At 39.8% G+C, this 14,825-nt stretch overlaps 1 long non-coding RNA gene across 1 annotated transcript; it reads right to left on the bottom strand.

Annotated features, from left to right (window-relative positions):
- Positions 1-5,964: 5,964 nt before the first annotated feature.
- Positions 5,965-6,831, bottom strand: LOC139561395 (uncharacterized). The gene is made up of 3 exons (XR_011672122.1): positions 6,720-6,831; positions 6,300-6,442; positions 5,965-6,145 (listed from the first exon to the last, which is right to left on the bottom strand). It is a non-coding gene; the product is annotated as an uncharacterized lncRNA (long non-coding RNA).
- Positions 6,832-14,825: the final 7,994 nt, after the last annotated feature.

Here is a 14,825-nt window from a genome sequence, read left to right as displayed (position 1 = left end):
CTCATTCCAATAATTTTAATAGAAAGTTAGCAAAAATAGATAAGATCTTGCTAACATGGACAGGTAAATACCTTTCTATTTGTGGAAAAAGTACCCTGATTAACTCTTTAGTCATTTCCCAGTTTAACTATTTGATCATGGTCTTGCCTACACCTAGCCAACAGGTTTTAAATGATATGAGAAAAAAATATAGAATTTTATTTGGAACCACAAGCCAGACAAAATTAAACAGGTCTATTTATATAATGAATATGAATTTGGAGGGCAGAAATAATTAAATATTAAAGCATTAGACCTCGCACTAAAGGCTTCAGTCATACAAAAGTTATACTTAAATCCGAACTGGTTCTCTAGCAAATGAGTAAGAAAGTCTCACCCTATATTCAAAAAAAGACATTTTCCCTTTATTCAGATTAACCTCTCACTTTCAGTTATTTGAAAATATTGCTATTTTCAATCAATCAATCAAATGTATTAATAAAGCCCTTTTTACATCAGCAGATGTCATAAAGTGCTATACAGAAACCCAGCCTAAAACCCCAAACAGCAAGCAATGCAGATGTAGATCCACGGTGACTAGGAAAAACTCCCTAGAAAGGCAAAAACCTAGGAAGAAACCTAGAGAGAAACCAGGATCTGAGGTGTGGCCAGTCCCCTTCGGGCTGTGCCAGGTAGAGATTAAAACAATAATCTTGGTTGTTTGCAATTTAAATGTAATCCACCAGAAAAGACAGAACAAATAATACACCAAATATTGTGGTTAAACTCAAATATACTAATTGATCAAAAAAAACATTTGTTTAAAAATAAATAAGTATCATCTTTGTAGATGATATCATAAATACGAGTGGTGGAGTTATGTCACACATGCAGCTAACAAAAACATGGAAATGTCTACTCTACCCAAAATTACAACTAACTAATTGCAGCATTACCGCAAAAATGTAAGGAACTTAAAAAAAAAAATGTACTTAACTAGGCAAGTTGGTTAAGAACAAATTCTTATTCACAATGACGGCCAAACCCGGACAACGCTGGGCGCCGGCCTATGATACAGCATGGAATCGAACAAGGAACTATAGTGTCACCTCTAGCACTGAGATGCAGTGCCTTGGACCGCTGCGCCACTCAGGAACCCATCATTGGTTAAAGAAAATTCAAATAAATAAAAAAGTATCACTTTCATTTAAGGACCAAAAAATTGACAGCGAAAAAGTTGGGAAGAGATTTCTGACGTACCGATACCATGGCACATGGTTTTAAAACTGATACGCAAAATGACGCCAGATTCAAAACTTTTCAATTTAAATTATTATACTAATTCTGGCAACGAATAGAATATTATTTATATGGGGGATACAACCTTCCCAGCACTGCAGATATTGCTGTGAAGAGGAGGATTCATTGGATCATTTGTTTTGGTACTGTCCATATGGTCACAGGTCCAGGAATGGTTGAAGAATTGCAATATTTACCTGCCCCTGCCCCTGCAGGTGGCACTACTGGGCGATCTGAAAAGTCACAGTCAATTGATCAATAATATAATAATCCTTTAACAAAACTGTTTATTTTCAATTTACAATCTGTAAAAACAATGAGAATAGAAAGGTTCAGAACTTTTGTGAAAGATCACAGCACAGTAGAAAAATATATGTCAAATAGAAATCCAATATGGATGGTGTTAAGAGATAGATGGAAGGGGTTAAATGGCGCTGAAGGTTGGGACTAATAACAACTAACTAACTAACAAGATAACTAATGTAAAACATACTGGGCCCTTAAAACATATACAGGTTAAGAACTGTTTTGAAAAAGTACAGTTTGAAAGAAATCAAACCGGATGGACATCAGAAATAGATGGGAGAGGTTGAGAGTAGAGGAGGGACAGGAGTAAATAAAAAAGAATATATATATATAACTATTGTAAAATAGACTGTGTCCATAAAATGTATATAGTATGTATAAGCTGGAAATACAGGCCTAAGCGTTGATGTTCACTAGTTTGCTCCAATTGGGGGAGGGGTGGTAGGGTAATAAAGGAAATGTATATATTTTTTATAGGTGCTGTATGTATATATGTATGTGTATATATATTTTCAAAAATATATATGGGGGATTGGAAGTGATGAAGACAATTACATTGATGGAAGCTATAATCTATCTGCAATATAAAAGCTGATCACAGCCAGTATGGCAAAGGAACATTTAGAACAAACGACTGGGTCACGCCCATAGATACAGAACAAAAAGACTGAACAACTTAACCGACCTGCCGGCTTGGGTAGCAACCCTAGATTTGTGTTGCGACTGTATCTTGTGGAAGGATGAATTAGTATTAATAAATTCATCAAAATTATGTTTTTATTAAAAATATGTCAATCATTATTTGAATATGTAGCTAACCCATTGTATAAAAGTGATTAAGCCCTTGAAGCCGGTGTTTGTAGGATATATTGGCACAGTTTTCCGACCCTCGGCTTTGTCTCGAGCCTAACAACTCCCGTGCCAAAATATCCTCCAAACACCGGCTTCACTGGCATTATCACTTTGTCTGGTATTGTCCTGTAGTTTATGGTCTAGTAGTGTCCTGTAGTTTATTAGAACCATGTAATTTATGGTCTAGTATTGTCCTGTAGTTTATTAGAAGCCTGTAGTTTTTGGTCTAGTATTGTACTGTAGTTTATGGTCTAGTAGTGTCCTGTAGTTTATGGTCTAGTAGTGTCCTGTAGTTTATAGTCTAGTAGTGTCCTGTAGTTTATAGTCTAGTAGTGTCCTGTAGTTTATGGTCTAGCAGTGTCCTGTAGTTTATGGTCTAGTAGTGTCCTGTAGTTTATTAGAACCATGTAATTTATGGTCTAGTATTGTCCTGTAGTTTATTAGAACCCTGTAGTTTATAGTCTAGTATTGTACTGTAGTTTATGGTCTAGTAGTGTCCTGTAGTTTATGGTCTAGTATTGTCCTGTAGTTTATGGTTTAGTAGTGTCCTGTAGTTTATGGTCTAGTAGTGTCCTGTAGTTTATGGTCTAGTAGTGTCCTGTAGTTTATTGTCTAGTAGTGTCCTGTAGTTTATGGTCTAGTATTGTACTGTAGTTTATGGTCTAGTAGTGTCCTGTAGTTTATGGTCTAGTAGTGTCCTATAGTTTATGGTCTAGTATTGTACTGTAGTTTATGGTCTAGTAGTGTCCTGTAGTTTATTGTCTAGTAGTGTACTGTAGTTTATGGTCTAGTAGTGTCCTGTAGTTTATTAGAACCCTGTAGTTTATGGTCTAGTAGTGTCCTGTAGTTTATGGTCTAGTAGTGTGCTGTAGTTTATGGTCTAGTAGTGTCATGTAGTTTATTGTCTAGTATTGTACTGTAGTTTATGGTCTAGTAATGTCCTGTAGTGTATGGTCTAGTAGTGTCCTGTAGTTTATGGTCTAGTAGTGTCCTGTAGTTTATGGTCTAGTATTGTACTGTAGTTTATGGTCTAGTATTGTACTGTAGTTTATGGTCTAGTAGTGTCCTGTAGTTTATTAGAACCCTGTAGTTTATGGTCTAGTAGTGTCCTGTAGTTTATGGTCTAGTAGTGTCCTGTAGTTTATGGTCTCGTAGTGTCATGTAGTTTATTGTCTAGTTTTGTACTGTAGTTTATGGTCTAGTAGTTTCCTGTAGTTTATTAGAACCCTGTAGTTTATGGTCTAGTAGTGTACTGTAGTTTATGGTCTAGTAGTGTCCTGTAGTTTATTAGAACCCTGTAGTTTATGGTCTAGTAGTGTCCTGTAGTTTATTGTCTAGTATTGTACTGTAGTTTATGGTCTAGTAGTGTCCTGTAGTTTATGGTCTAGTAGTGTCCTGTAGTTTATGGTCTTGTATTGTACTGTAGTTTATGGTCTAGTAGTTTCCTGTAGTTTATTAGAACCCTGTAGTTTATGGTCTAGTAGTGTCCTGTAGTTTATGGTCTAGTAGTGTCCTGTAGTTTATTGTCTAGTATTGTACTGTAGTTTATGGTCTAGTATTGTCCTGTAGTTTATGGTCTAGTAGTGTCCTGTAGTTTATGGTCTAGTAGTGTCCTGTAGTTTATGGTCTAGTAGTGTCCTGTAGTTTATTGTCTAGTATTGTACTGTAGTTTATGGTCTAGTAGTGTCCTGTAGTTTATTAGAACCCTGTAGTTTGTGGTCTAGTAGTGTCCTGTAGTTTATGGTCTAGTAGTGTCCTGTAGTTTATGGTCTAGTAGTGTCCTGTAGTTTATGGTCTAGTAGTGTCCTGTAGTTTATTGTCTAGTATTGTACTGTAGTTTATGGTCTAGTAGTGTCCTGTAGTTTATTAGAACCCTGTAGTTTATGGTCTATTAGTGTCCTGTAGTTTATTGTCTAGTATTGTCTTGTAGTTTATGGTCTAGTAGTGTCCTGTAGTTTATTAGTGTCCTGTAGTTTATGGTCTAGTATTGTCTTGTAGTTTATGGTCTAGTAGTGTCCTGTAGTTTATTAGTGTCCTGTAGTTTATGGTCTAGTATTGTCTTGTAGTTTATGGTCTAGTAGTGTCCTGTAGTTTATGGTCTAGTAGTGTCCTGTAGTTTATTAGAACCCTGTAGTTTATGGTCTATTAGTGTCCTGTAGTTTATTGTCTAGTATTGTCTTGTAGTTTATGGTCTAGTAGTGTCCTGTAGTTTATTAGTGTCCTGTAGTTTATGGTCTAGTATTGTCTTGTAGTTTATGGTCTAGTAGTGTCCTGTAGTTTATTAGTGTCCTGTAGTTTATGGTCTAGCATTGTCTTGTAGTTTATGGTCTAGTAGTGTCCTGTAGTTTATTAGTGTCCTGTAGTTTATGGTCTAGTATTGTCCTGTAGTTTATGGTCTAGTATTGTTTTGGAGTTTGTTTTACATTTTTTGATTGAAGGTGATTCTCTTCGTTGTTGTTGTTTTTTTGTGTGTCTGTACTGGGTCTGTTCCTGGGTTGCAGGCTAACTAGCATGCTGTACTATAGCTTACCTCCAAATAAACTCCAGATCATTTTTACTACCTCCTCATTGTTTATCTGCTTGTCTGCAAAGGCACTCCCACAGATACCTGCCCAGCAACAACAAACAAACAACAATAAATTGATGTGTGGGTGTGTTTGCAGTTTGCTTGTACATGTGTATGTCTGTGGGTTCCCCACCTTGCAGCAGAATCATGTCCATTTCCTTCCTCTTCTCTCTCAGAGTCCCACCTTCAAACTTGCTCCCAAGACAGGAAGTGGGGACGAAAGCGCCCAATCCGGAGAAGCCGCTCTCGTGGGGGGTCATCTCAAACCATACCCCTACAGAAAATTGGTAAATTACAGAAATGTACATTCATTGGCTTTGTCTGAAATGACACTGTATTCCCTATATAGTGCACTACTTCTAAACAGAGCCCAACTGGGACTCAGACTAATGCTTGGCTTGCTTTTTGGGTGTCTACAGATGAGTGTTAGTTCATATTGCATGAGTTGTTTATATTATTTATATTGTTCTTGCACTGTGAGACAATTGTCTCTGTAAAAAATGAAATGAAATTACATTTGATTGATGCTGCGTTCACTATGCACTCGGAACTAGGAAACTCAGAAAGTTCTGAATTTCCGAGTTTGCATGAACCCTGAATAAGTCACCTTTAGTGTCATCCTGTCTGCAGCAGTCCAGTTCTATGGCGCTGTAGATGGGGTAGGGTTTGATGATGTGAGCATCTTCAGAGAGACAGCGAGTGTGCATCTGATACAGGAGAGAGAGAACAAGGGGGAAGAGATGGGGAGTGGAGAGATGGGGGAGGGGTGTGGAGAGACAGGGAAAGATGGGGGGAGGGAAGAGAGAACAACGGTGGTGAAGAGATGATGGGGGGGATAATTAGCCCAACAGAGACAAATACACACACTGGCAGACAGACAAATACACACACACACACTGGCAAACAGACAGATAGACACGCAAACACACACACAACCATACACTGACCTCTTTCATGAAACAGGAGGCAGTGAAGGCACCCCAGAAGTCGGTGAGGTTGAAGTCCTGGTTTAGTTCTTTCCTCAATTTCAGCCACTCCACAGCTTTGCTCAAGTCCACTGTAGGACCCCTCAGCTTCTTTATCATTTCATCACAACGCTCACTTAACGACAAGGCTGGATCGCTGTACAGGGATGACATGCACCTGTGTGTGTGTGTGTGTGTGTGTGTGTGTGTGTGTGTGTGTGTGTGTGTGTGTGTGTGTGTGTGTGTGTGTGGGAGAAGGAGAGAGCAAGATAACTAGCATATTCAAAATGAACTTGCCTGCTAAGAACAATAGTAAGTGTGTGTGTGTGTACCAGGTGGTGCCTGACACCCCACACATGTAGAGGAGGCTGCCCAGCAGGTTGTCCTGTGCCAGCTGATGGAGAGATCCCAGCATGCCCACTGCTGCCCTCTCTCCTCCACCTGACCCCAGCAACGCTATGTTAGGAACATCCTCCTGAGAGATGGGGAGAGAGAGACAGAAAGAGAGAGATATAGAGAGAACGAAAGACAGAGATACCGAGAGAGATCAAATCTAAAAGATTTCACATCAGTATCCCATCATACAGTATGTTATATTAGGATGAGGGGGGGGGGGGGGGGGGCTAACAACAGGCAGCTGGAGACATGGGAGTGGGCTTCATATGTAGTTGGCTGTGGAGACAGGGAGGAGTTAGAGAAAGAGCACATGTGCGAGAGAGTGATTGAAAGAAAGAGAAGACTGGAGTACCCACTAGTTCACAGGAGATATCCTGACTGTTCAGCCACTCCTTAATCAAAGTCTTCCTCGCCATCACGTATTTTCTCTCCTCATCATTGATGGAGTGAGACAGACGTACAGTCTGACAGAATGAACGAGAGAGAGAAAAAAGATGATACAATTTGGTTTAACTGAGCCATAACACTTCTAAAGTAACATAGTATTTCAATGAAAGGTTAGTTGATTCTGACAGCTTATACTCTCACTCTGTCAGGAAAGTATATTTTATTCCTTAATTCTGGATGCGTATTTATAGCTATGTATTACAGTACGGTGTGGTATGTTACATACAAACGTCATCCTCATATTCTGATGAATTTCTTATGAGTGTGTACACTATACAGTACCAGTCAAAAGTTTGGACACACCTACTCATTCTAGGGTTTTTCTTAATTTGTACTATTTTCCACATTGTAGAATAATAGTGAAGACATCAAAGCTATGAAATAACACATATGGAATCATGTAGTAACCAAAAAATAGTTAAACAAATCAAATTATATTTTAGATTCTTCAAATTAGGCACCCTTTGGTTTGATGACAGCTTTGCACACTCTTGGCATTCTCTCAAACATCTTCACCAGGAATGCTTTTCCAGCAGTCTTGAAGGAGTTCCCACATATGCTGAGCACTTATCGGCTGCTTTTTCTTCACTCTGTGATCCAACTCATCCCAAACCATCTCAATTGGGTTAAGGTCAGCTGATTGTGGAGGCCAGGTCATCTGATGCAGCACTCTATCACCCTCCTTCTTGGTCAAATAGCCTTTACACAGCCTGGAGGTGTGTTGGGTCATTGTCCAGTTGAAAAACAAAAATGATTGTCCCACTCAGCGCAAACCAGATGTGATGGTGTATCGCGGCAGAATGCTGTGGTAGCCATGCTGGTTAAGTGTGCCTTGAATTATAAATACATCAGACAGTGTCACCAGGAAAGCACCATCACAACTCCTCCTCCATGCTTTACTTTGGGAATCACACATCCGGGGATCCGTACACCTACTCTGTGTCTCACAAAGACACGGAGGTTGGAAACAAAAATCTCATCAGACCAAAGGACAGATTTCCACCGGTCTAATGTCCATTGCTCATGTTTCTTGGCCCAAGCAAGTCTCTTCTTCTTGTTGGTGTCCTTTAGTAATGGTTTCTTTGCAGAAATTCGACCATGAAGCCCTGAATCACGCAGTCTCCTCTGAACAGTTGATGTTGAGATGTGTCTCTTACTTGAACTCTGTGAAGCATTTATTTGGGCTGCAATTTCTGAGGCTGGTAACTCTAATGAACTTATCCTCTACAACATAGGTAACTCTGGGTCTTTCTTTCCTGTGGCCGTCCTCATGAAAGCCAGTTTAATCATAGCGCTTGATGGTTTTTGCGACTGCACTTGAAGAAACGTCAAAAGTTCTTGACATTTTCCAGATTGACTGACCTTCATGTCTTAAAGTAATGATGGACTGTCGTTTCTCTTTGCTTATTTGAGCTGTACTTGTAATTATATGGACTTGGTCTTTTACCAAATAGGGCTATCTTCTGTATACCACCCCTACTTTGTCACAACACAACTGATTGGCTCAAACAAACAAATTAAGAAGGAAAGAAATGTAAATTAAATGTAAATGCATTCCAGGTGACTACCTCATGAAGCTGGTTGAGAGAATGCCAAGAGTGTGCAAAGCTGTCATCAAGGCAAAGGGTGGCTACTTTGAAGAAGCTCGATGTTAAAGACTTTTTTGTTACCACATGATGGAATATGTGTTATTTCATAGTTCTGATGTCTTCTCTATTATTCTACAATGTAGAAAATAGTAAAAATAAAGAAAAACGCTGGAACGAGTAGATGTGTGCAAACTTTTGACTGGTACTGTACATAAATATAATGACATAAGTTTCCTTTCATTATGATACAATTTGGTGATCTTCATATTGACAGCAACAGAAAAAGAGCTTTATTCAATATTTATTTTAGCGATATCCGCAATGCAGTAGCATAGCATTTCAATAAGAAGGTATTTTATAATATTGTGTGGTTTCTTTCAGACAAATGTCATAATCTATATTGTGATGAGTTTCTTACCTCAGGAGTATCTCTTGGTTGTGACATTGTTCTCACTGAGTCCACTTAAACAGATCCTTTAAACACAAACCAATCCCTTTGTTTGTATCCATGTCATAGGGTCAGAAAACTCTTGATAAGATCTTATTCGTAGTAAAAATACATGAATAATAATAACATTACTGTGATTGTCAATTACCCTAAATTATCACATTTGGGTCTAAAGACTTATAGTACTCAGTTGAAACCCAAAGACATTCTAATATAATTGTTTTCATAAACACATTAACAATGTGACTGCAAAACTAGAAGCCAAAGACTCTAGACTGATTTGAATAAAGGTCACCTGCATCATTCTATTACACAACAATCAATCCCATTTATTTATATAGCACTTTTTACAAAGACAGATTGTCATAAAGGGTTTTATAACAATATCATATATACTGTATATATAAGCAATAAAATACTAAAACTACACACAAACGCTACATGCAGTGTATAGACAGAGAAGTCTTACCAGAGATGTATAGTGTAGTACAGCAGACTAGTCCAGTCTTAATCTTCACCTCCAGTTGATCTCCTCTTGATCTCCACACTCTAGTCCCGTCCTCTTATATAGGCCCAGTTACACACACACACACACACACACACACACACACACACACACACACACACACACACACACACACACACACACACACACACACGCTGGGAGTGACAGATACTGGGATAATACGCAGGAGACACTTAATTAGTGACACATCCTTGGGGAACAGGAGTGGTAGGATTGTTTGGGGCGTATTTGCTTATACTGAACAAGACCAGTAGACCTACACCTATGCCCATTTCACGTTCGCTAGTACCAACATGACATGTCACTTGCCTCAATTTTTTTTTAATGTCACGCAATCCTCAGTGTCACTAAGCATTCCTGATGTACCTTAGATGCTGCTACAGTATATACAGTATTTGCCCTGACTGCTATGCAAAACTGTGTCTCTGTTTTTTGTCATGTTGTCATGCTACTTTGTGATTTGTGAATACCCTCAATGACTGGGCAACCAACAACAATGTTGACATTGGAGCACATGCAAATAAGACTTGATTTACGTGTGTCAAAAGTCTCATTGTTTACTAATTGTCTCATTTAATTATGAAGTGATCAGGGGTGAAAGTAGAATTAATTACTTCCCGGTATGGGACCTCCTATGTGTGCACGCACTAGTCAAACAATCACTTCAAAGGTCTCCTTTACTAGGCTACCCACACACGTTCATCCACTACCAACATACAGTACATGTATTTCCAGCCTCCAAACAGTGGTGAATGGGAAGAGACATCTGTTACACAAAACACCAAAAAGTGAATGACATTTGGCAATTGTCATTAGGCCAGAATTTATGCGTCCACTGCTGTCCGCGCACATCTCAGCCATTCATCTCTGCCTTGAAAAATGTTCTTGTAGAACAACATCACATGTTGGAGCGTAGGCTATACCTCCGGTTTTCAAGTCCATTAGTTCAATTGTCTGACTGGCGGCAATTATAATGGTGTAACAGCCTACAGTTGTCTTGACGTTTTGTTTTCATTATAGTGATAGGCTCATGTTTTACCAGTATGGTGTACCACAACTATTTATTTTGCCGGGATGCCAGACCGGACCGGACCGCCTTACTTTCACCCCTGGAAGTGCTATAATTTGACATTTCTGAATGTTTATTGCCATTTAATTCAACAGTGGTAAGTTAGCTTAATGAAAGTAGCTCATGCAGTTACTGAAACAGTGATACCTCTTGAATGACAGTAGATATTTCTGTTCTGATTTCAGATTTGAATGGTATTCACAAATTACGTGGCTTTAAGTATCCTCATCATAAGCTCCACAAACACAGCTGACTTGCCTGCTTCAACATGCCATCACACTGCTTCCTCCATTCCTAAAGAGGGTGGCTTTAAACATCACAAGCTCCACAAACCCTGCTGATTCAACTCTGTTTTACACCACATGAGGTGCAGCCTTGCAGGTACCAATCCCTTGTTATAAAACCTTCGTTTCTTCATCTCTCAGAATGTTTTTACATTTTTATTTCACCTTTATTTAACCAGGTAGGCCAGTTGAGAACAAGTTCTCATTTACAACTGTGACCTGGCCAAGATAAAGCAAAGCAGTGCGACACAAAAACAGAGTTACACATGGAATAAATAAATGTACAGTCAATAACACAATAGAAAAGTCTATATACAGTGTGTGCAAATGAAGTACGATTAGGTAGGTCAGGTAATAAATAGGCCATAGTGTTGAAATAATTACAATTTAGCAATTAAACACTGGAGTGATAGATGTGCAGAAGATTAATGTGCACGTAGAGATACTGGGGTGCAAAGGTGTTTAGCTAATGTTTAGCTAACATGCTAAGTAGTTGCAAAGTTGCTTAAAAGCAGTAATCAGTTGAAACGTTGCTCAATGTTAAAGTTGTCCGTGATGAGATTCAAACTCGCAACCTTTTGGGTTGCTAGACATTCGCATTATACGCCCACCCGTCCAAACACCCAGCATCTGTCTCATGTAACTATACCAAACGTAACATATCATACTCATTTCAGTGTCCCGGATTTACATTTATATGTACATATTCTCATTCACCCCTTTAAATGTGTGTGTGTTAGGTAGTTGTTAGGAAATTGTTAGATTGTTAGATATTACTGCACTGTCGGAACTAGAAGCACAAGTATTTTGCGAGTCACATTAAATCAAATCTAATTTTATTGGTCACATACACATGGTTAGCAAATGTTAATGTGAGTGTAGCGAAATGCTTGTGCTTCTAGTTCCGACTGTGCAGTAATATCTAACATGTAATCTAACAATTTCACAACAACTACCTTATACACACAAGCGTAAAGGAATGAAGAATATGGAGGGTCATGAAAGGGGTTGAATAAAGAGAAAACAATGCATTCAAAATTCATAAATGTATAATTGTGCAATTCATATCTATAGGCTACATTGAGGTTTTTCTTTCATTATTTACATATTTTTTGAAGCGTACCTGAAATCTGGACATTGACTGTAGGTCTATAACCTCTCACATAGCCTGTTATTGTAACGCTTGTCGTGGTTGGAAGAAGAGAAGGACCAATGCGCAGCATGGTAAGTGTCCATAATGTTTCAATTTAATAACTGGACACTAAGAATACAAAAATAACAACGTGAATGATACAAAATGAAAAAGTCCTGTGGTGAACACACAGACACAGGAAAACAACCACCCGCAGACCCCCGGGAGACACAGTGCGTAGGGCTGGTGCCATATAACACGGACCGAGGAGACGCACTGGAGACCAGATGTGCTGAGCAGGCTTCATCGCACCTGGCTCGATGCCCACTCTAGCTCAGCCGATACGAGGAGCGGCAATGTAGCGCACCGGGCTATGCGTGCGCACTGGGGACATCGTGCGCTTCTCCGCATAACACGGTGCCTGCCCGGACCACCTCTCTCCACGGAAAGCACGGGAAGTTGGCTCAGGTCTCCTACCTGACTTAGCCACACTCCCCGTGTGCCCCCATCCACTCCCGTGTGCTCCCCCCACTCCCCGTGTGCCCCCCCAAGACATTTTTGGGGCTGCCTCTCGGGCTTCCAGCCGCGCTGCCTCCTCATACCACCGCCGCTCAGCTTTCGCTGCCCCCAGCTCTGCCTTAGGGTGGCGATATTCCCAAGCCTGTGTCCAGGGTCCTTCTCCATCTAGAATCTCCTCCCATGTCCATGAGTCCAGAACTCACTGCTGCCCGATACCACACTGCTTGGTCCTTGGTTGGTGGGTGGTTCTGTAACGCTTGTCGTGGTTGGAAGATGAGGAGGACCAATGCGCAGCGTGGTAAGTGTCCATAATGTTTCAATTTAATAACTGAACACTAAGAATACAAAAATAACAACGTGAATGATAGAAAACGAAACAGTCCCATATGGTGAACATACAGACACAGGAAAACAACCACCCACAAAACACAAAGGAAAACAGGCTAACTAAATATGGCTCCCAATCAGAGACAACGACTGACACCTGCCTCTGATTGGGAACCATACTAGGCCAAACACATAGAAATATAACCATAGAACAAAACATAGAAAAACATAGAATGCCCACCCCAACTCACGCCCTGACCAAACTAAAATAAAGACATAACAAAGGAACTAAGGTCAGAACGTGACAGTTATAGTTTAACTCCTGCCTAATTATGTTGTTCTTGCAGTAAAACTATACACTAAATGTACATTTTGACTTGGGAACAGGAGTGTGGAAATATTATTTCTTTCTTTCAGCATCTTGAGAGAATGAATGCATAGTTAGGGACCTTCTGTAAAGGTGTTCTCTTTATCAGCATCATAAAAGCTGATAGGCTATTTACACCACATAAATAGCCTATACATCCAAGCCAAACTGATATTTTATCAAAAGCATGTTGGGTCGTTTTAACAACTCTTAATGTCCTTAAAATCGGTCAAACTGGGTCAAACTGATGTCATTTGGAAATTTTGCACATTTCTTTTTTTAGTTATTGCATTTTCTCCCGGTCCCTAAACGTCTTTGCTGCATGAGAGAGGCAGAGATGAAAGAATAAGAGAAAACAAACTTTACAGATGTCAACAGAAGAGAAGCTGCAGACAAGTTCACAAACAAATAGCCTACCAAAATGTTGGAAATTATAAGCAGAAACATAAGCCTATTTTAAAAGGCCTGTCAAAAAATCCTTCAGCCATCTCTGACTGACTATAAAAGACATTTTCTGTATTTGCGGGTTACGGTCAGATTTCAACTTTATCACATATAGTTGGGCGGTTGCAGATGGTTATTAGCAATTGTGGAACGGGTGAACTAACAGCTGACCCGCACACCACTAATATGTCGGGGTCTGGGGTAGTACATAGGGGGCGTTGTGTTGTGGGAGAGGAGAGGCAGCACAGGCCATGGGAAGCAGGAAATACCTGTGGGGGGAGAAGAAGACCTAGTGTCAAAAGTTGTGTCAGTGGTAAATTGTCCCCCAATCCAGACACACACACCTTCACACAACAAACACTTCTAGCACCTGGAAAAGCGCTCTATAAATGTAATCTAGTAAAAAAAAAAAGTAGTATTATGACTATCATTACTATGACAGAGTTACACTGACCCGGGGAAAGCCATAGGGGGAGGTGGTACATTCTGTCCCTGGGCGGGTACTTGGGACGGTTGCTGGGCGTGGTAATAACCCCAAGGACTGCCATTATGTCCTGGAGTCAGCTGTGGCCAATACGGCATGCTGATTGGCCCCATAGGAAAGGGGTTGGAGCCAATGGGCATCAGGTAGTAACTGTCATCAGAGAGAGAAAGGAAATGTGAATTACTTACATGTACTGTACATCAGGGCTAATGGTGAGCTAATGCTAAATTCAGTGCTAATTCTAGTGTAAAATGTTAGAGGCAATTAATAAACTGCTAGTCTCAAGTTGAGTTGAGTAGGGTGCTATAAATGGAGGCAGGGATCTCAACCATATGTTCTCTTCAAACAGGGAATTGAATGCACACTGCTCAACTTCGGGAATGATGGCATCAAAAACATGTTCCGCTAACTCTGTTTTCATTGCCTGTAAATCGGGTTGTAAACATAGGGTTGGGCGGAATGGGAGGGGCATTGCGGCAAAAACTTTAGGGGGGGTGGAGACTTACCGTCCCGAGGGTTTACTTCTTGCGCTCCCAGAATCTCAATAGAAAAATGTGATTTTAATTTCTGAGATTAATAATCTGCTAACATGATACCTCATAGAATTGGATGTTGTCATTCATGATTTTATTTCCATAAACAGTGAATTGGTTTGAATCAAACAGGTTAATTATATTTCGAAGCAACTTCCACAGAGAAGGTATAGCTAATGTCACCACTAAATTCAAATCTGATATCCTTGCTGATGTTGCTGTTGAGATTAACAGTACTCTCGCCACATCAAGAGTACTGCTAAGACTACTACAGTATATACATTGGCAAGAAA

Source organism: Salvelinus alpinus, chromosome 31 (assembly GCF_045679555.1).
Source record: "Salvelinus alpinus chromosome 31, SLU_Salpinus.1, whole genome shotgun sequence".
Taxonomy (NCBI): domain Eukaryota; kingdom Metazoa; phylum Chordata; class Actinopteri; order Salmoniformes; family Salmonidae; genus Salvelinus; species Salvelinus alpinus.
This window is presented reverse-complemented; position numbering and strand designations above follow the sequence as displayed.